Source organism: Ambystoma mexicanum, chromosome 7q, assembly GCF_040938575.1.
Source record: "Ambystoma mexicanum isolate Mex_15411 chromosome 7q, UKY_AmexF1_1, whole genome shotgun sequence".
In the NCBI taxonomy this organism is placed as follows: Eukaryota; Metazoa; Chordata; class Amphibia; order Caudata; family Ambystomatidae; genus Ambystoma; species Ambystoma mexicanum.
The window spans coordinates 974,947,251-974,968,728 of NC_090941.1; the positions used below are offsets into that span (position 1 = coordinate 974,947,251).

Here is a 21,478-nt window from a genome sequence, read left to right on the forward strand (position 1 = left end):
GATCAGTCTTTTTGTCTAGCCATGTCACGGTCAAAGTCATACATTCACTGTGTGCGTGACTCCCTTTGGAGTTTCTCAGGAGAATAATGGCCGTGTAAAATGTGTGCTGCAGTCAGTGTTCTCCAAGAGGCAGAAACTAAACTTAATTCATCATGGCTGAAACACTAAAGCAAGATGGAAGACAGAAAGAAACAAGATGGACAACATTACAAGGCCTGTTTCTTGGCTACAGTTGCATTGTTACACGTTCATGACACAGAGGCTTATTTAAAATAATGCAAAGACCAGGCCTAATGTAATGCATGGAGAACACGTGTGTCAATCGAGATTTCTCAAGTAATTCTTCCTTTTACGTTTTGGAAGTTGCACCTCCACCACACCCCATGTATATCTCTGTTGGAGGGATAGAAATTAGAAACAGCATCACCGGGACCTGAATGGCCTGAATATGTCTTGTGCACTCCCCTGCTACCGATCGAAACATGATTTATGTGCATTACAATGCACATCCCGTTTCTGAATGTGGGTTGCACTTCGAAATGGGATGTGTCAATTTCAAAGCTGGGGCCCATAGTGATCTTTCTTTTGTGAGGAGCTGGATAATTGGGGCTATATTTAGGCTACTTCCCTGGCTAGTTGGGCTACAGGTAGTATTCCTTTTCTGGGTACTGTTACAATGCAAGCATTCTTTTTTGTGGAAGTGTAGTACCAATGTCAACACACAGAGGTCCTCATAAGACATCTGAGAGGATCTCTGTATGTTGTCGGTGGTACTGCACCTCTCCACATTTTCTTTGTAATGCTCAGATCTCAGGGTTTTTATTTTTGCCTTTAGTTTTAATTGTTGGAAAAACATTTGTGCTCTGAGTGTCTTGTATATATTGTTCAAGCATTTCTATCTCTGTTGGAGTGATAGAAATTAGAAATAGCATCAACGGGTCATGAATGGCCTGGAAATGCATTATGCATGCCTCTGCTCCCGATCGAAAAATGATTTTTGCACATTTTAAAGCACATTTCAAAGCACGCCCTGTTTCTGTATTTGGAATGCACTTTGAAATGGGTAGAAATGCCTTTTGTCATACTGCTACTGCTATGTGCAATTGCATAAAACGTGGGGGAAAGGGTATCAGAATGTTCATCTATGACTATGAAGAAATGTTAGATTTCTTTTGAGGACATCTGCACCGGGCCAAAAATGAGCCTCATTGAGAGCAAAGCAGCAATATAGGACTACAACCAGGCTGCAATTATATATACAACCAGCAGATGTATACCCCACTTGCGCTGTTGCTCCTTTCCCATTGTGCTGTGTCTCCTCCCCCTTGTGCTTCCCTCCACCCCTTTGCTCTGTCCCTCCTCCCCCTTTGTGCTGCCTCTCCTCCCCTTTGCTCTGCCTCTCCTTCCCCTTTGCACCACCCCTCCTCCCTCACTTGAGCTGTTGTTCCTTCCCTGTGTGCTGTCGCTCCTTCCCCATTGTGCAGTTGCTCCTTCCACCATTGCGCTGTCACTCCTCCCCCTTGTGCTCTCACTCCTACCCTCTTGCGCTGTTGCTCTTTCCCCCCTGCACAGTTGCTCCTTCCCTTATTGTGCTGTTGCTCATTTCCCCTTTGCTCTGTCGCTCCTTTCCAGTTGCGCTGTTGCTTCTTCCCACCCTTGCTGTCGCTCCGTCCCCCTTGCTCTGTCGCTCCTTCGCCCCTTTGGCTGTCACTCCTACCCCCCTTTGTGGTGTCGCTCCTACCCCCCTTTGTGCTGTTGCTCCTTGACCCCCTTGTGCTGTCGCTCATTCACCCCTTGCCAGGGCTTTGAGTGGGGTAAGAAATCGAGGGGGGGGCCCTCGTTTGGGGGCGTGGCTTGTGGGAGGGGCGTGGCCTAAAAAGTACGCAAATCGTAGGGTATACACATAAATATATATAAAAGTTATATATTTGTGTGCGTACCTTACTATGGTTTGCGTACTATGCAAGCCATCTTTCCTAAACATAGAAATATGTAACATATTTCTACGTTTATAAAAGATGGCTTGCAAAGTACACAAACCATAGTAAGGTGCGCACACAAATATATAACTTTTATATATATTTGTGTGCATACCCTACGGTTTGCCTAGTTTTCAGGCCATCTTTTCTAACATTTCAGGTTTATAAAAGATGGCTTTGAAAGTACACAATTCAAGCCATCTTTTATAAAGCTTTGACTACGGACAAAATTGTCCGTCGGCAAAGCTTTATAAAAGATGGCTTGAAATGTGTACTTTCAAAGCCATCTTTTATAAACCTTGAAATATGTTGAGGAATCCCCAGGTTCGCCGAGGGTTAAAGACGCCTCGGCGACCTGGGGAAACAAAGGGACAGTAACTGCCTCTGGTGACCTCTCGCGCGAGGGGTCACCAGACGCAGTTACTGTGACTGACGGAAGTGGCAGCCAGTCACAGCATCGCTGTGGTTGGCTGCCACTTCTGTCAGCTTGCCTGATTTCATTGCAGGCGCATCATCCCGTCGCAGCTGCGGCCGCGACGGGATAATGCATCCCGCCAATGTTGCGGTACGACGGGGCCCCGGCAGGGCCCCGGCTCAGTCCCACTTTTTGGAGACTGCCGGGGCCCGGCCCCGGCAGGCCCCGGCCCACTTTAAGCACTGCCCCTTGCACTGAAGGGGGGCAAGGATAGCTCAGGAGCAACGCATTTGTCTTGGAAGGAGGACAATGCAGAGCAACACAGGTTTAAATCCTGGTTACGTGTTAGAGACTGGTCTCTAGTATTAAGCGTATTATATAAGAATCATTTCCTCTTCTTTTGCTGTCACCCCTTCCCCCTTGCGTGGTCTCTCCTTCCCCCCTTGTGCTGTCACTCTTTCCCTCCCATTTGTGCTCTCACTCATGCCCCCCATTTGTGCTGACACTCATTCCTTCAAATGTTGTACAATGCTCCTGTGTACTGTTGCTGGCCTAGCTGTCATCTATCGTATTTTATTATTCTCCCTCGTGTTGCCCTTTATTTAGTATTCCTCCCCCCACTGTGCTTCCCTTGGCTCTGCCCGTCACCCTCACCCATGCTGTCATTTCTTTTTCCTTGTGCTGTCATTCCTCAAACCTTCCCTCCATGCTAAATGTAAAATACAATAAACAACTATGAATGCCAAAACTACTGATATTGCCAACGGTTGGTCATTGATGCATGTGAATACTTGGTTGTTGTGGAGACAGCCTAAACCAGTGAAAATTCACTCATATTCATATGAAATGTCATTTCCTTTTATACTCAACGTCAGGGACTCTTCAGTGCAGAACATAACAGGAGACTCGTTTCAAAAGACATGAAAGTGATTTTAGTGCTTAGCTTTTCCAAAAATGCCTCTTTTCAAATCGCCCACTCCGCACTCTAAAGGCAGCTTCATTTCGCAGCTAAAAAAAACATCAAAACCTCTCAATCACACAACGTCCTTTAAGGGGTTGAAATATCGTCTGTGTACAGCCTCCTGGTTTTAGGAAAATGTTTATTAAACAAACAGATGCATCTGACACTTGACTAAGGAGGTAGAAAAAACGAGCAGCGTTTATCAGTCAAAAAACAGTTGGCAATCTAATATGCAAGAGTGATTATAAAAACACCTGGGTACATATTTCTGGCGCACACACCACAGTCCAGACTAATCTCCACGCTCTAATAAACTTTGAGGAGGAGAATGCTAACCTTCACATGTGCTTGACGTAGATGTGCGTGCTGCACAGGGCTGGGGTGCAGCGCACAGGCCTGTCCAATGGGAATTTTGATAGCTTGTCCAAAGCTCTTGCTGAGTCTATATGAAATATTTCCTAATCTAGCACCATCAGCTCTACCAGGGAAACCAAACTGCGATAATGCTTTTCAAATATTTTATTTCAGAATCACATAGCTTGTCTGGCTTCTGGCAGCTAATCGAGAAGGGCTTGTGTTTAAAAGGGTTTAGGTCTGCTAGGTGGAAAATATTGGACCTTTTCCAATTTGACCAATTTTGTATGGGTCTTCTTTTGACTTATCCCTCACCATATATTTATTTAATTTAATTTGACCGAAAAAACGCTCCAGAAAATTCGGCCAAATCGAAAAGGTCAAATGTTTTTCGATCAAGTATGCTAATACCATTTAAAAGCATACTGCGTGCCCAGGAAACATGATAACCGGAGGATCTCTCCGTAGTCTTTTTCTGTGATTCTTGAGTTAATGGTAGTGGGATTGGAACTGCCAACAAGGTGCTGCACAACGAATTGAGATGCTGTGTCTATTGGTGTGGCTTCCAGAAAAGGTGTCTCCATTTCAGCATTATAGAGGCCAATATTGCACATTTCATTTCACTGTAAAGAGGCTAGGATATAGGACGCCAGGACAAAATATCAGCAAAAACAGATATTTGAAGGCATTTATGAAACTCACAGTGGGATTCAAAAGTCTAACCAACCCAACCTTCATAGGATTATGAGGGTCAAAGGGCTGCTTCACCATGCTCGAGGACCAAATATTGCCTGCTTCTCAAATCAGCACCCTGGGCACAGTGGCAACAGTAAACAGCTGCAAAGAATCAGTACAAGAATATTCCGAGGGAACGCTGCTCATCTTGACTGAAAAGGAAGGTATGATTAGCTCTCTGGAAAGAACCGCACATTTTCTGCCTTCCACGTAGGTCTCTGGTAAACCAAGATGCTCCAATTCATTCAGATTTAGATTTCTGGAATGTGTTGTTTCATTGCTAATCCCTGTAAAACCTTTATCTAGAGCACAAAAAATATTCCAGGAAGTAAATATCTTATCAATTATGGTGATTCCTTTGTACAAAACTTATTCTCAACGGCATTTTGGGATTGCCTTTTGTACAATCTCCCAGCAACCATCTGTATTCGGAATGAAGCTGGGTTTACTCGTGCACCTGGAGTTACTCCGTTTATTGAGTTTTTTTCCTTTATTGATATATTTGGGCCTATCTTAACATTAGCATTGCTTAGCCTAAAATCCTACAATATAGCAAAATAAGGCATAGATGCTGGAGAAAGAATGCTGTGCCAGGGTATAAACCCAACATGACACACTGTCAGGCTCCCAAAGTGAAAAGGTTGACCCAGAACACGTGATAACAATAACCATCTCAAATTCATTCCACCTCCGACCCTAACAGACAACACATCTCAACACAAGTCCAGCACTGTAACAAACCAGGTTACACAATGGACACCACCAGAAGACATGTGCCTAAATTGTATTTCCATAAACACCACACTAACTCACCACAGATAGACCAATGCATCTCTCCAAACTCTTTAAACACCACTCTGACAGACACCACAGATAACCACAAAAACAATTTACATTATCAACCAGTGCTGTACATTAACCCGCTGCACCAGGCAACTCAGAAACCATTTAAATCGTATGCACCAACGAAAGCCCTATATTTTCAGATCTGCACATATCAACATTGCTACAAATCAACGTTAGCCTGCTCCCCCTACTCCTGCGCCACCGCTTGCAAATCATAAAACACAAAGAACCTATGAAAACAGCAAAAAGGGTGCAATTCTACATGATGGTCTCAAGGACCACAAACAACAGCATGGGGGACACCGTGTTTTCCCTAAAATAATTAAATCTTCCCTGTTGTGAGGATTTCTTTTTCCAAATAGTGGGAACTTAACTTATGAGGAATCCAATTTTGTAGTAGAGGCACAGTGAGATTAACAAGTTGTCCAGGATCACACACTGTGGTTAAGCATTGAAGCGAGGACTTTAGCCCACGCTGCAACGCAGACCCTTTCCCACATACTTTGAGCTTTGCTTGGTACAAATATATCAGTTTTGGCTTTCAAGGACTACAAATATAGTGTCTTGTAGTGATTATTTACATGTACATATATTTGGAAACATGTTGTTACGGCAAAATAATATAATTGTTGCTTTATTTCCAAACCCTGAATGGAAAACTACAAGTCCCAGATAACACAAATTCAAACATTTCCTGTTGCACACCACTGTAATTTGAGTACGTTAAGGCACGCACTGAAATAATGTAGTAAGGTTCACCTGCGTATAGAAATTGTCACACACTTCCAGCTTGCTGCTATATGATGTTAAGAACATTTCACTAACCACATAAAAGCAAAACCTTACTTGCATGTTAAGTTGGATGATGGATATAAATGGACCTTTAAACAGAACTTTATTTCGCTACTCATTTGAATTGTATAGGTAGTGAGCCAATTTGGGCGGTGTGGGGGTCTTTTACTTGGAAATGTACCATCACTGTGCCAATTGACTAAAAGCCTAAGAAAGGTACTGCTAGCAAAATAAACATTTTACTGCAGTGATTGCGTTGCCACTGTTAAGTTTCCTTTTTCTCATCTGCATTTTGTCCTGCTGGTGCCTGCTGCAGAAGGTGAGCCAGGCCCTTGAACAATTGCCCGAATGGTTAGGGGTTGACAGCTTAACAGCTGCCCATTAGCAGGGCATTAATTGAAACAAAGACACGTGTCAAAACTACCTACCAGTGTTATGTCCGGGTCCCCTCCACCAGGGCTTGTCCAGTGACACGTGATGTCATCTGTACAATAAAAGGGCTGCACATGTTCACGTGCGGCATTTAACAACCGAACTGCTGGAATCCTGTGTCTATGTAACATAAGACACGGAGGGGGGCCCGGCCCTATCTGGTGCCCCATAACAATTTCTGTGTGGGACCTGATCCGATGACCATCCGCATGGCTGATGAAGCCCTGTGGTGCACAGGGGCCCGCCACTGCAGCCCCCAGTGAGGGCTCCAAGCACTGACCACAGTATGTCAGGGGAAGACCTGACTACCGCCAGTTCGCCAGCGTGATACCGCTGCCCAGCTGCGAAGGTGTGTGCAGCCGTGGAGAGGAGGAGAGGCTTTCGCCGCTGTCATTGAGGGAGAAGAGTCGGTGGGCAGTGCAGCCGCGATGTGGATGGGAGTGGCGGGCCGCTGTATGAGATAAGTACCTGCCACCTGGATTAGAAATGGGAGAAGTGAAGCAGTCGCAGCCTCAATGAAGGGCATGTCTCCCGCCTGAGAGAGAGCGCGATGTTGGCAGCGCTGCCGCAATGGTTCGTGGCAACAGAGACGTTTTTATGAGAGGGCAAAAGGGGCACTTGCCCAGGGCCCCCACCCTGGAGGGGAGGGGGGGGGGCACAAGACTGCCTGATCTAAAGAAATAAGATTCCATTATTCCCCAGACATAAATAGCACATGTCAGGATATTTGATAAACCTATTGCATGTCTGTTTTGGCAAGTACATTCTGCTCTGATCAGAACATCATGTAATGCTTTCTGTGTTGACTTTGGTACACATAGTGTGTGTTCCTTACGACACAACTCTGTAGCATTCTTTTCTTCCTGTGGGAATTATGTTGATCATGTGCAATAGCCAAAGTTGAAATGGATATTGATAAATTGAGTGCCACAATGGTTCAGAAGTTAGCTCAGTGGGTAACGCACCCATTGCAGAGATATGTGTTCACATGCAAGATTAGAACAGCACATTTCTGCAAGGCTGGGTGAGCCTTCCCTATGTCTGAAGTTTATAAAGCTGCCTGCATATCTACTTGGTTTTGCAGCACAACAGGTGCTATTATCCGCTATGTACCTGCACCAGATGGGGGTTGCTATAAAAACGAACATTTCATCCGTACAGTGAAGCTCTAGAAATTGGTTCAGATGGGGTGTTGTAAAATCTAGGCAATCACCTACAACAATGAGCATACACTGTTGGTCCAAGAGGTGAATAATTATCCAAATTCAAGAAAACCAAAGCGTTCATGCCTGTACGCTGGATTTGCCAGCAGACAATTCAGTGATCCTGGTCAAATCATCTAATATCTCGTGCATTATTGTGCTGTCTTCTGTGAGGTTTGCCTTCTCGCTTCTTGGTGTTATCGTTTAGCCCACCACTTGATCTTTCATCTTATGTAGGCCGTTTGAGTGGAAGGGTTGGTAGACAGAATAGAGCGGACAAGATGTTGCAGGCCTCGGACAAGCATATTTTAAGGTCTGTTCTTTGACACAAAAAAAGGTTTTTCTCCACATTTATAAATTACAATATCACAAGCCAGTGTGTTGGTAGTATTTAAAGCTTTAAAGTACAAAAGACAAACCCAGATTAAATCTGTTAAATCACATCGATTGGTATGCTAGTACTTATAAACTTCCTTTGATGATGGAGAAAATGAAGCTAGAATCAATTCCATTTTGCCTAACACCATTCTATAATATTTTGTTTTGAAAAATTGTCATGTTTGGTAATGTGATTTGCGTACTTTCCAAATCAGTTCTATAAAATTAGATAATTTGACTTCATGCTTAGAACTGGAAAAGAAAGTGTTCAAATGCAGAAATTGCAGAGTTGGCCCAAATCCCAGCTTCACCCCTTAATCAATGTGTGATCCTGGGCATTTAATTTAATATTGTATTGCCTAAACCCTCAAAATTGCAAGTCCCAAAACCTTTCAATATTGTCAGCCCTTCAGAGTGATTTTCTTCTCAGGGTATGATCTTCAAAACAGCCTCACTCATGGTTTCACTGCCTATGGTGTTGCTTCCACTATAATAGTGAGCATTGATATATTGCACACCACAGGCACTTACTTGTTGCTTGATCTCTAATGGCAACACTATTTGAAAACCATGAACCTCTTCTAATCCCAGTCAGTCTGGATACTGACACCTTCCTGGTAGTTTCTAATCTGCATCCACTATCCATGCTAGGACATGTGTAGCTTTCTCCTTCCTTCCAGCTGGTCTCCTCTATCCATGATTGAGCACTTTTGCATTCTATAAGGCAGCTAATGTGAGTTCTCTGTCTATTCTGGGTTACATGTACTTTTTACATACGGTCCGGCATTAAAACTCCAGGCTGCATGCCTTCCTGGGTGCTATTGTTAAAAAGTATCCTGTATCTATACTAGAACAGATGTAACCTCTTCGTACACTGATAATGTTGGCATTCAAATGCTACTTGTTTATCATTCTGATTAAAGCAAGAATGAAGAGGGTAAGGGGACTTAAAGAGAGTAAACATCCTTATTTTATATGCTGCGAGGCAGCATATGAACATGTGGGTTGTGATCGCGACGAGGGCGTGGGCCGTGCCTAGATCACGTAATTCCTTTGGTTTGGTGGAGGATGGACCCCAAAGATGTTCGTGCCCAGGGCCCCAAAAGTGCTTAAGATGGCCCTGCATGGCAAGTCTCCCGTAGGAGGGAAGAAGAGTGTCTCCCATCACAGCAGCCGTTTGGTCCTTGTGGGGAAAGTTGCGGTTCACATTGCAGCCGTTACAGAGGCCCAGGCTGCTGCGGCAGGGTTGCTTCTGCCACAATGCAAGGATTTCCCCCCTGCCACAGTAAAGCCGAGCGCCCTGTAGCGACCAGGGAACGTCAAGTAGCAGCCCATGGGCGCAACCCACTGCCGTCCTGCCACCATCCCCCAGCAATCCATCGAATTTCTCTCCAGCTGTGAACAAGAGAAAGTGCTAGCACCCATGTTGTGTTGAGCCCAGTGACTGTGATGTACGTTTGTGAAGCTGTGTTCCTGCGTATGGGTGGCACACTTAAAGTGCACGAAACAGTGAAGTATCGCCCGGATGCTGTGAACTACCTGTAGGCTTAATTCGGACTCAGTGAAAGGGCATGTGAGTGACATAACATCTGCCTGGAATAATGAAGTAGTTCTTGTGGGAATGCCATGCCCATATCCCACTGTTATTGAACATTTCCCCAATTGTCCAAGTGTATTATTAGTTGTATGTCATCAAAGTAATTATGGACAATGTATAATTTTTAGGGGGTATATACATAATGTTATGTCAGTTTATAGTTGGTATGGGATGTTATGTCTGGACCCTCGAATCCCCCCCCACAAGACCTTCCCCCACACCCCCCCACCCGGACTCGTGCAGATGTCATCTGTATAATAAAAGGGACGCACGGATTAATGTGCGGCAGCTGACAAACGAACTGCTGCACTCCTGTGTCTCTGCCTTATCCAGTTCCTCATAACAACGAGGAGCCACTGAGACTTTTTCACCCAGCCGCAGGGCCCTTTTCACAAGTCAACATCTGGGAAAAATGTCCCAGTACACACTTTGGAGTCTGGGCAACGCTGCCGGGCAGCCCCAAGCGAGGCCGGGTAACTGCTGCCCCATGGCAGCAGACTTAGGAGAGGGGCATCTGCCCTCCCGCAAGGCCCAACTCCCCTCTCTCCCCCAACAGCGAGGAGACACATAGTCTCTGCGCTGCAAAGTGCAGGAAGGGTGAGGTGTGAAGGAACACCTCACCCTTCCACAATAACAAATGGGTGCTAAGCACCCAGGGAAAGCAAGGTCAGCCAGGCAGGGGAACAACAAACATGAGCCCCCCCAGGGGCTCAGACTGTCGACTGCAGGCCGGCCTGGGGGCTGGCCCCACAGCCCCCACAGACACACTACAAAGACCAAGGGGCTACCCCTGGGTCCTATATAATGAGCTGCTTTCAGCTCAGAAAGACACAAGCTGTTTATGGACCCTGCACAGGACCCAAACATCCAGAGAGTTTGCTGTGTACTCAGCGTCTCTCTTTTTGAAAAAGGTTTGATGTGCACTCAGCGTCTTTTTTCCTTCCCACCTACAGCTGAACATTGCCCTGTTCAAAGAGCGACTGGCTGCGAGCAGCCAAGACAGAAGATTCCGACAACAATAGTAGAGGAAGTATCACTGCAGCGGCCCCACCTGAGGACTACGGAGCGTTCAGTCACAGGGTCAGGGCTGAATAGTCGTTCCAGAAACTGATCGAGGAAGGAGGAACAGCAACAAAGGGAACCGACGCAGGCAGCGGTTTCACAATTTTGTATACAAGTAAGTCTGCCCTTGCGCCGTAGTTGCCCAGCAACAAGGCCCGTCAAGAGCTCCGGGAAGAAAGAAAAGCTGGCAGTTCCTTTTAGAAGCAAGCCAGCACAGAGCAGCATCATTTAGCAATATTGCGGTTCAAAAGGGAATATTATAAAGATAGCAATGGTCCGATTTAAGATAACGAGCAGTAATAAAGCGGCAGGCACCAAGAATAGCGATACCTCATAAAGGAACGCGGCCCGAAATAACTAATTAACTACAAAACGGGGGCATTTTGTTCTACGTATCTGGTAAACAGTAAACGTTCCAAACTTACCGAAGACCAAATAAAGCCATCCGACAGGCCTGCATGACAGCGCAGAGGCAGAGGCTGTTCTGCAAAGGTCACGGCGGCACGTTTGTTTCTAAAAGCAAGTCATTTAAACGCCGCAAAACAACAGTACAGAGTTTTTAATGCACAAAATTAGGATCAAGCAGTGTCTCTCTGATTAATTGAGCTCTCTGTGACTCCTGAACAAAGTGCAGGTCTCCCTTGAAGTTTGGGGTGAGAAGACACTTTCTATCTCCATCAAATCACATACGTATTCCCTCTGAAAGTGGGTTCCCTGTGGGGGTTGCCTACTGTAAACTGTTGTTCCAGACATGTCATTCACTGCTCTTCATACAGAGGGGTGGGTGCTAGCTTGAGGTTGACACATTGCATATGAAAGAGGTGTTAGTATCCTGTCCCTTGTGTTAGTTCTGTGACCAGGTCTCTTCACAAGCCTGCTTTCGTTTAACTCTCATCAGTATGCGCTGCCACCACGCAGAACTTTGACAATAGAACTTGGTGGATCCATGGAGCCTTTTATATTTAATTGGCTGGCCGTGGCAGTAGGAAGGTGTTGCCTTCCCCCTTCCAAAAATGCTTTGATGTACCTGTGGCTGTCACATTTCAGCTAAATGTGACAGGGAGGACTGTGCCTGTGGGCTGTGTCCCCCCGGAGTACACTTGGCTATGTGTTTGTTGTACGGCGAGCATAGGGAAATGTGTGCGGATTAGCCCCACACATTTTCTGAGGTTGATCTCCCATCATTCTATTTGTTACAAAAAAAATGTTAAAAGCCCAGGCGAACGCACACTTCCTGTGCGGATTCGTCGAATTCCTCACAAAGTCAGATAGTGGACAAGAAGAGGGAGGAAAGGGGAGTTACACCGCGAGGGCGATGAGGGGAGACAGGGTGTGCAAGTGTGTGATAGAGAGAGTACAAGATAGTATTTAGATACTCAGTGAACAAACAGAGTGACACATGAAAAGGAAGGAGGAATTGTAGAAAGGTAAAAAGAGCAAAGGAGGAGAGAGGCATAGAAAGTTGGCTGAAAAAACAGGAAGAAGGACAAAGTTGAGGCACACGCAGAGGGGAAAATAGGTATCTAGGAACAGAGAGGAGAGGAAAAGAACGGAAAGAAAAGCGCCAAGCACAGGAGAAGGTACGAGAGAGACACAAGTGAAGTGACTAGAGACACAGACGAGAGATGAGACATGAGACAGACAGACATATAAACAGAAAAGTAAATACCAGGCAACGCGTGACTGCATGTACGTTTTCTGAGGAGAGAAAACAGAGTAATGAAAGTAGAAGAAGGTGTCACAATAGAGAGAGCTACACAGCAACAACGAAACAATGTCCAGGGAGATAGATACACACACAGGTGTGCGGGAGATTGTCATTTTCGAAGTGGAGAGAAGGGGAATGGTTTCTAGGTAACGGCTAACCTAACAAGCCGTATATTCATGAGGGGACAACCCAGTAAAGGCTGCTGGTCTCATTGCACTGCCGTTCCATACTCTATGGTACACCAGCACTCCTAGCAGAGACGTTTTATGGGAGGGTGTTACCTGTCTTAAGGTGGGGATAAGAGTAACCGACTGAAACCGCAGTAATTCTTAACAATATAACTTTATTAACTCTTATCTCATCTAATGTTCCTTTAGTTTTTTCTTATTTTTCAGGTTCACACAAATGAAAAGGATACAGGTTGCAGGATCTGCGACAGCCTCTGTAGTAGAGCAACCTTCTTGATGAAGGTAAGTATGTTGGTAAGTCTCTAGTATCTTGCTTCCTTTTCTTTCTTTAACTTTCTTTCTTTCTAGATTGTAACCTCTTCACTTGCTAAAACTTCCTCTTTAAACCGTCTTTCACTCTTGACAATTGTTAATATTTGTATTAACTCTCATGCATCTCAAACCTTTGTCATTGCTGTGTCTTTACTTCTTTATTGTCCCTTTTAACTGCTTAGTCTTAACTTGTATGTAACAGTTAATGCAAACGTTTTCATATGAACTTTAAGGTTTGGAATAGGCAGTCTCTTTTGCTTCAAACTTGTGGTTTCCTCTATTTCAACTTTTATTATAACCATGGCTCTTCAGTCCGCCGTGCGGAACTCTCCTGTCACCTCGTATAAGTTAGGTTGCCTTTGAAACTGAGAGAAAACGTTTTACCTTAATGCCTTCTTTGCATTTCTGGGGCGTAGCTTATCGGTGGCAACAATGCTGCAATTGGCTTCTGTAGGGAAGACCTCCGTTCTGTTGTCGGAACCGTTGCTTTGTCCTCTCCTCAGCTTGTAGGCCTCCGATTGGCTTACGGAGGCTCAGCAGACTCTCAGCTGTATGCCAGGCGCAGCCCCTCCTCTCAGCTCCGTCACAGCGTAATTCGCCCCTCGGTGAAGACACAGCTCTTCGAAGCCGCATCTTACATAAACGTTTCTCCGGCACCACGGCAGTCGGACCTGCCCTTTTCAGGAATTCCCAGAAAAGTTATATCAACTCCTTAGCGCAACGGCGCAACAATTATTTCCAAAACACGAACAACAGTCTTCTTTTCACTCGGCAATTAATATGCCCACTCGTAACGGACATTTTCCATCTCGGGCTCCTGTGTCTCCTAGCAACAGCAGAAAACAAGCCACTCATTAGAGAAAAGGTCCCTGCAGATGTTTCTCTGTATTTCATTGGCAGATTACCTAGTCAATCAAGTAAACACACATTGCCTTCCGAAGTCAGCCTTTCACACAGCTATTTTGCCTGGTATTGGCAGAGCTTGTTTCTGTGGCAGACTTGTCAAATACCCCCCCCTTCTAGGCCCTTACGCTCGGGAAGGGTATGTTGACGTGATAAATAGTCAGCTTGAGCCATCAATTTACCTGGACAACGTACTGTTTTAAAAGAAAAAGTTTGTAGAGAAAGAAACCATTGCAACACTCTGGGATTGGTGTCTTTATTCCTTGCAAGCCATACAAGTGTTTCATGGTCTGTTACCAAAGTGAATTCTCTCCCCACAGGTAATATGTTAGGGTTTCTATGGCCCATTTCACTGCGAGACATTCCTTTTCAATTGTCGCGTAGGGCATTTCATGTGGAAAGAGTTTTCTACTGATGAACAGAATTGGCCTTTCATTGTCTCCCTGATTCTGATATAACACGGCCCCAAGGCCAGTCCCAGAGACATCAGTGTGCAAGAAGAACGGTGCTGAATAATCCGGACAACGTAGGACTGCATTTTCCGTGAGAGCATTTTTAAGGGTACGAAAAGCTTTCTCAGACTCTTCTGTTCGCCATTCTTTCTTTGGAGAAGCTGCCTTCTTTAACAAATTAGTTAAAGGGTCGTAATACTTGAGAAATGAGGATTGAACCTTCGATAATATCTGACGAATCCAAGGAAAGCTCTGACCTGTCTGGCGTTCATGGGGAAATTTTAGATATTGGATCGCAGCCAACTTCTCTTCCTGAGGCCTAATAAACCCTTGTCCTACAAAATACCCTAGATACTTTGTGTGGTAGTTGGCGACGTAAGTTTTCTTCAGATTTATGTGTAGTCCTGCTGCTTTTAACTGCTGTAGTACTGCAATTAAAATGTACTAATTGATCTTCCCAAGATTGACTAAAGACAATAATATCGTCCAGGTATGCACCAACATATTTCTTGTGCCCATTAATTGATGAATTAATCAACCTTTGAAAGGTTGCAGACGCTCCATGTAGCCCAAACGGAAGTACCGTAAATTGGTATAAACCAGTCGACGTAGCAAAAGCAGTTTTTTCTCAGTCCAGTGGATGTAAAGGTATCTGCCAATAACCTTTAGTGAGGTCAATTGTGGTTAGATACTTAGCTTTACCTAGTTTGTCTTGCAAATCTTCTATTCTTGACATGGGGTAGGCATCGAATTTAGAGATCTCATTCAATTTTCAGAAGTCCCTACAAAACCGTGAGGTCCCATCTGGTTTGGCAACTAGTACCACTGGAGAGGACCAATGATTGTATGAAGGTTCAATTACACCAAGTTCTAACATCTCTTGAACCTCTTTGTTAATCACTTGTAACTTTGCTTCGGGAATTCTATGAGGTCTTAACCTGACAATTTTTCCTGGTGAAGTGTTGATATAATGATGAGTGAGAGTTGTTCTTCCAGGTAGAGACGAGAATGTTTCGGAATATCTATCTAAGACTTTTGATAGTTCAATTTTTTGTGTGATAGATAAATCCTTATTTATGTTCAGAGCTTCTTTTCCCTCTTTCTTCAAGAGTTGTGGAAAATGTTCTGTATGAACCTCATTAGTACTGATCATAGCCAGGGTTGTAGTGGGTTCGATCCATTTCTTAAGAAGGTTTACATAAGTTTGTAGGGTTATTCTTTCATCGGGTTGTCTCACTCTATAAGTTAGTGGTCCTAGTACTTCTTCTATCACTTATGGCCCTCTCCATGCAGCCAACATTTTATTCTCTGAAGTAGGAATGAGAACCAAGACTCGGTCCCCCTTTTGAAATTTTCGTAACTGAGAATGTCAGTTATAATATTGTTCTTGCTTCTCCTGTCCTTTCATTAAATTTTCTCGTGCTATCGATTGCAACTTCTCTACACGTTCTCTGAGTTGACAGGCATATTCCGTAATAGTTATTTCCTCAGTTGGTTGTTCTTCCCAACTTTCTTTCAGAATGTCCAGCAGGGTCCTTAATGGTCTTCCAAACAGAAGTTCAAATGGAGAGAAACCTGTTGAAGATTGGGGGGTATTTCGTAGTGACAATAATATCCACGGTAACAATCTGTCCGAATTCCTTTCTTCTGGTTCCGCAGTTTTCTGTAACATCTGTTTGATGGTCTGGTTGTATCTCTCTACGAGTCCATCTGTTTGGGGTGACAGACCACAGTTTTCAGATGATCAATTTGTAATATTTCACAAACTTGTTTTTGAACATTGGACATAAAATTGGTTCCTCGGTCGGTTACGATCTCTTTGGGTATCCCGGCCCTACTGATGAATGGAATTAGTACATCACAAATCTGCTGTGCTGTCAGAGACTTAAGGGGAAAATCCTTGGGGTACCTTTTAGCGTAATCCACAATCAACAGGATATATTTATGTCCTCTAGAAGAGGATCTAATGGTCCAACAATATCCAAACCTATCCGACTAAAAGGCTCCCGGATGATTGGCATGGGTTGTAATGGAGCTTTTTTTTACGTTTGCCCTATTTTTTTTCCTGGCACTCTTCACAGGCCTGACAGAATCTAGCGACTTGGATGTATAAACCAGGCCAAAAGAACCTGGCCAAAATCTTCTGTGTCATTTTATCCGTTCCCAAATGTCCCACTCCAACTTGTACATGTGCCACCTCTAATACCGCTTTATAAAACTTACTTGGGGCTAATAGCTGACGAATAGTCTTCCCCGCTGCATCTTTTGTGACCCTGTAGTATAATCCATTGTCTAGCATAAAATAGGGTTCATTTCCATGATTGTTTTCCTGTGCCGCTGTTCTAGCATGTTTCAAAAGTGGGTCTAATTCTTGGGCCATTCGAAAACTGTCTCCACCTTCGTCAATCCACCAATCGACAGCAATTGGAAAAACATTTTTCTCTCCCCATTCCTTTTTTAATCTTCTTACATTAGCTCTATTTTTCTTGACCTTACCGACAGTTTTGGGTATTTCCTGATTATAAAAGGGTGCACTTTCTAACCAATTTTCTTCCAATTTTTTTATTAATTGGGTAATGTTAGGGACATTTGAACTAATCAGAAGGGGTTCTGGCAATACCAGCATTACAGCTGCTTTAACCTCCATCTGCTCTCCAGACACTTTCACATTTATTTCTTTGGTAGGATAAACTTTTACATCTCCATGTACACACCTAATGGGATTTCTTTTAGTCGAGTTTGTTAGTTTCCCCACAAGTTCAGTACTTACTACAGTCTGGAGGCTTCCTGAATCAATAATTGCCCTGGTAGGCTTCCCATCAACTTCAGCCTCACATGTATACACGTAAGGTGATCTCGTGGATGAGGTACATCCTGGGTCATCTTCTTCTCTTGGTACTTCAATTGAACCCACATCCATTGGTTCTGTTTTGACTCTCTTTGGACATAAGCGGGCTAGGTGCCCCCAATCGCCACATTGAAAGCATTGTAGACCTGTGGAGTTGTAAGTCAGAGGGTGACTTCCAGCAGGGACAACACTAGTCGAACGTGGTCGACTATTATCCCATTCCGCTCTTCTAGTCATCGAGTTTGGCCACCTCTGATTACTTGGGGTTCTGTTGACAACCCCAGATGGATTCATGGCAGGTCTGGAGTTTCCTGTATAAGTTATTAGTCGACCTTGACCCGCCTTTTGGTAAGCTGAGGCAATATTGACGGCCTCAACTAGACTGGGTCGATGATGTTGACGTACCCATCACTGTATAGGTAAAGGCAGCGCCTCTATAAACTGCTCCAATACAATGTTTTCTGCCATTTCCTGATTATTGGTTGTGGGTGTTTGTAACCACTTATCTCCTAATTCTTGTACTCTATAGAAAAGTTGATGGGGAGTTTCCACAGGTTGTAACTTAACCTCTCTGTATGCCTCTTCATCGTGCCCCAAACACTCTAAGACTACTCTTTTCATGTCTATGTAATTTGTATCTCCAGTTGGATTTGGCGCTTGATAAGCACTCTGCATTTCCCCTGTCATGAGTGCTGCGATATAGTGGCACCATCGTTCAGTAGGTCACTGTGCATTTCTGGCCCCACGCTCAAAATTCACAAAAAAATGTGCAGCGTCTTCCCCCTGGGCAAACTTTTGTAAGACAGAGGCTGGTACTTGGGAATGCCTTCGCACATTTGTAGCCTCAATTAATTGGGCTTGTTGCACTTGTAGCGCTTGTTCAAAGGCTTGCCGGTCTGCTTGTGCCTGTTGGCTTTGAATTTGTAATGCCTGTTGTAGGAGATGTTGTCCTTCACTTAATGTCTTAATTAAGGCCTCGATGGTGTCCCCTCTTATCCCACCGTTGCCACCAAGTGTCACCTGTCTTAAGGTGGGGATAAGAATAACAGACTGAAACTGTAGTAATTCTTAACAATATAACTTTATTAACTCTTATCTCAACCAATGTTCCTTTGCTTTTTTCTTATTTTTCAGGTTCACACAAATGAAAAGGATACAGGTTGCAGGATCTGCGACAGCCTCTGTAGTAGAGCAACCCTCTTGATGAAGGTAAGTATGTTGGTAAGTCTCTAGTATCTTGCTTCCTTTTCTTTCTTTAACTTTCTTTCTTTCTAGATTGTAACCTCTTCACTTGCTCAAACTTCCTCTTTAAACCTTCTTTTACTCTTGACAATTGTTAATATTTGTATTAACTCTCATGCATCTCAAACCTTTATCATTGCTATGTCTTTACTTCTTTATTGTCCCTTTTAACTGCTTAGTCTTAACTTGTATGTAACAGTAAATGCGAACGTTTACATACGAACTTTAAGGTTTCGATTAGGCAGTCTCTTTTGCTTCAAACTTGTGGTTTCCTCTATTTCAACTTTTAATATAACTATTGCTCTTCAGTCCGCCGTGCGGAGTTCTCCTGTCACCTCGTATAAGTTAGGTTGCCTTTGAAGCTGAGAGAAAACATTTGTACCTTAATGCCTTCTTTTCGTTTTCTGGGGCGTAGCTTATGGGCGGCAACAATGCTGCAATTGGCTTCTGTAGGGAAGACCTCCATTCTGCTGCCGGAACCGTTGCTTCCTCCTCTCCTCAGCTTCTAGGCATCCGATTGGCTTACGGAGGCTCAGCAGACTCTCAGCTGTATGCCAGGTGCGGCCCCTCCTCTCAGCTCCATCACGGCGTAATTCGCCCCTCGGTGAAGACACAGCTCTTCGAAGCCGCATCTTACATAAACGTTTCTCCGGCACCACGGCAGTCGGACCTGCCCTTTTCAGGAATTCCCAGAAAAGTTATATCAACTCCTTAGCGCAACGGCGCAACAATTATTTCCATAACACGAACAACAGTCTTCTTTTCACTCGGCAATTAATATGCCCACTCGTAACAGACATTTTCTGTCTCGGGCTCCTGTGTCTCCTAGCAACAACAGAAAACAAGCCACTCATTAGAGAAAAGGTCCCTGCAGATGTTTCTCTGTATTTCAATGGCAGATTACCCAGTCAATCAAGTAAACACACACTGCCTTCCGAAGTCAGCCTTTCACACAGCTGTTTTGCCTGGTATTGACAGAGCTTGTTTCTATGACAAGTGTGTGATAGAGAGAGTACAAGATAGGATTTAGATAGTGAAAAAACAGAGTGACACACGAAAAAGAAGGAGGAATTGTAGAAAGGTAAAAAGAGCAAAGAAGGAGAGAGGCATACAAAGTTGGCTGTAAAAACAGGAAGAAAGAAAAATTTGAGTCACAGGCAGTGGGGAAAATAGGTATCTAGGAACAGAGAGGAGAAGAAAAGAATGGAAAGAAAAACGCCAAGCACAGGAGATGGTACGAGAGAGACACAAGTGAAGAGACTAGAGACACAGACACAGAGTGAGAGATGAGACAGACAGACATATAAAACAGAAAAGTAAATACCAGGCAGCGCGTGACTGCATGTAAGTTTTCAGAGGAGAGAAAACAGAGTAATGAAAGTAGAAGAAGGTGTCACAATAGAGAGAGCTACACAGCAACAACGAAACAATGTCCAGGGAGATAGATACACACACAGGTGTGCGGGAGATTGTCATTTTCGAAGTGTAGAGAAGGGGAATGGTCTCTAGGTAATGACTAACCTTAACAAGCGTATATTCATGAGGGGACAACCCAGTAAAGGCTGCTGGTCTCAATGCACTGCCGTTCCATACTCTATGGTACACCAGCACTCCTAGCAGAGACGTTTTTATGGGAGGGCAAAAGGGGCACTTGCCCATGGCCCCCACCATCGAGGGGGGCCCCACAAAGCTGCCTGATCTGACGAAGTAAGATTCCATTATTCACCAGTCCTAAATAGCACATGTCAGGATATTTTATGGGGTGTTGTTGAGGGTCTAAACCCATTGCCTTTTCTGTTTTCACAAGTACATTCTGCCTTGATCAATTCATCATGTATTGCTTTCTGTGTTCACTGTGGTATTCATAGATTGTGTGTTCCTTAAGGCATTCTTTCCTTCCTGTGGGGATTATGTTGCTCATGTGCAATAGGCAACGGTGAAATGCATATTGATAAATTGAGTGCCACAATGGTTCAGAAGTTAGCTTAGTGTGTGAAGCACCCATTTCAGATATATGTGTTCATATGCAAAATTAGAATATCACATTCCAACAAGGCTGGCTGATCCTCCTATGTCTGAAGTTTATAAAGCTGCCTGCATATCTACTTGGTTTTGCAGAAAAACATCTGCTATTATCAGCAATGCACCTGCACCAGATAGGGGTTGCTATAAAAACTAACATATCATCCGTATGGTGAAGGTCTAGAAATTGGTTTGTTCAGATAGGGTGTTGTAAAACCTAGGCAATTGCCTCCAACAATGGCATAAACTGTTAGTCCAAGAGGTGAATACTATCCAAATTCAAGACTATTGAATGAAAGAGTTCATGCTTTTATCCTGGATTTGCCAGCAGTCGATACAGTGATCCTGGTCAAATCATCTAACATATCTTGAATTACTTTGCTGTCTTCTGTGAGGTTTGCCTTCTTGCATGCTGCTGGTATCGTTTAGTCCATTACTTGATCTTTCTTCTTATGTAGGCCATTTGAGTGGAAGGGTTGGTAGACAGAAGAGAGCAGACCAGAAGTTGCAGGCCTCAGGCAAGCATAATTTAAGGTGTGCTTGTTTGACACAAAACACAGTTTGCTTTTTGGTAAAAGTCGAAGGTTTTATGCACGTTTATAAATGAAAATGTCACAAGCAGGGATGTCATTTAGGGGTCGTCGGGGGTCGCAACTGTGACCCCTGAAGTCTCCCTTGCTACTCCTGTGGTCTCCCTTGCTACACCTAAAAAAAAGGTGTCTTTTTTTGTTGTTGTTGTAATGGAAGCTCCTGGGCTGTGGCCAGCGCCATGTGGCTCTTTGCTTCTGGAGTGGCTGGCTTTCTTGTTCAGGCCTCTTAAAAAAACGGAGAAAAAAAGGTCAAGGGTTCCACAAGTCTAACACTTTCAGCACTGACTGTAAATAAGAAAGAATAGGAATACCAAATAATGTGTCTTTCAGGAATTCTATACAATAATTGCTAGACTCATTAAAGGTTTATTTCAGGCACACTTCAGGGGGTGAGTCACTGATTTAGTCTGTTCGTAAACACCTAGGCTCAGCCTTTCATCCTTCTGAGGTCGATAAACAA

At 44.1% G+C, this 21,478-nt stretch overlaps 1 long non-coding RNA gene across 1 annotated transcript in view; it reads right to left on the minus strand.

Annotated features, from left to right (window-relative positions):
- LOC138528436 (uncharacterized) overlaps positions 1-19,227 on the minus strand; it is a 255,913-nt gene extending 236,686 nt beyond the window's left edge. Inside the window, exon 1 of the long non-coding RNA XR_011284141.1 lies at positions 18,789-19,227. This is a non-coding gene — a long non-coding RNA (uncharacterized lncRNA). The remainder of the gene's footprint in view (positions 1-18,788) is intronic.
- Between the last annotated feature and the right edge of the window lie 2,251 nt (positions 19,228-21,478).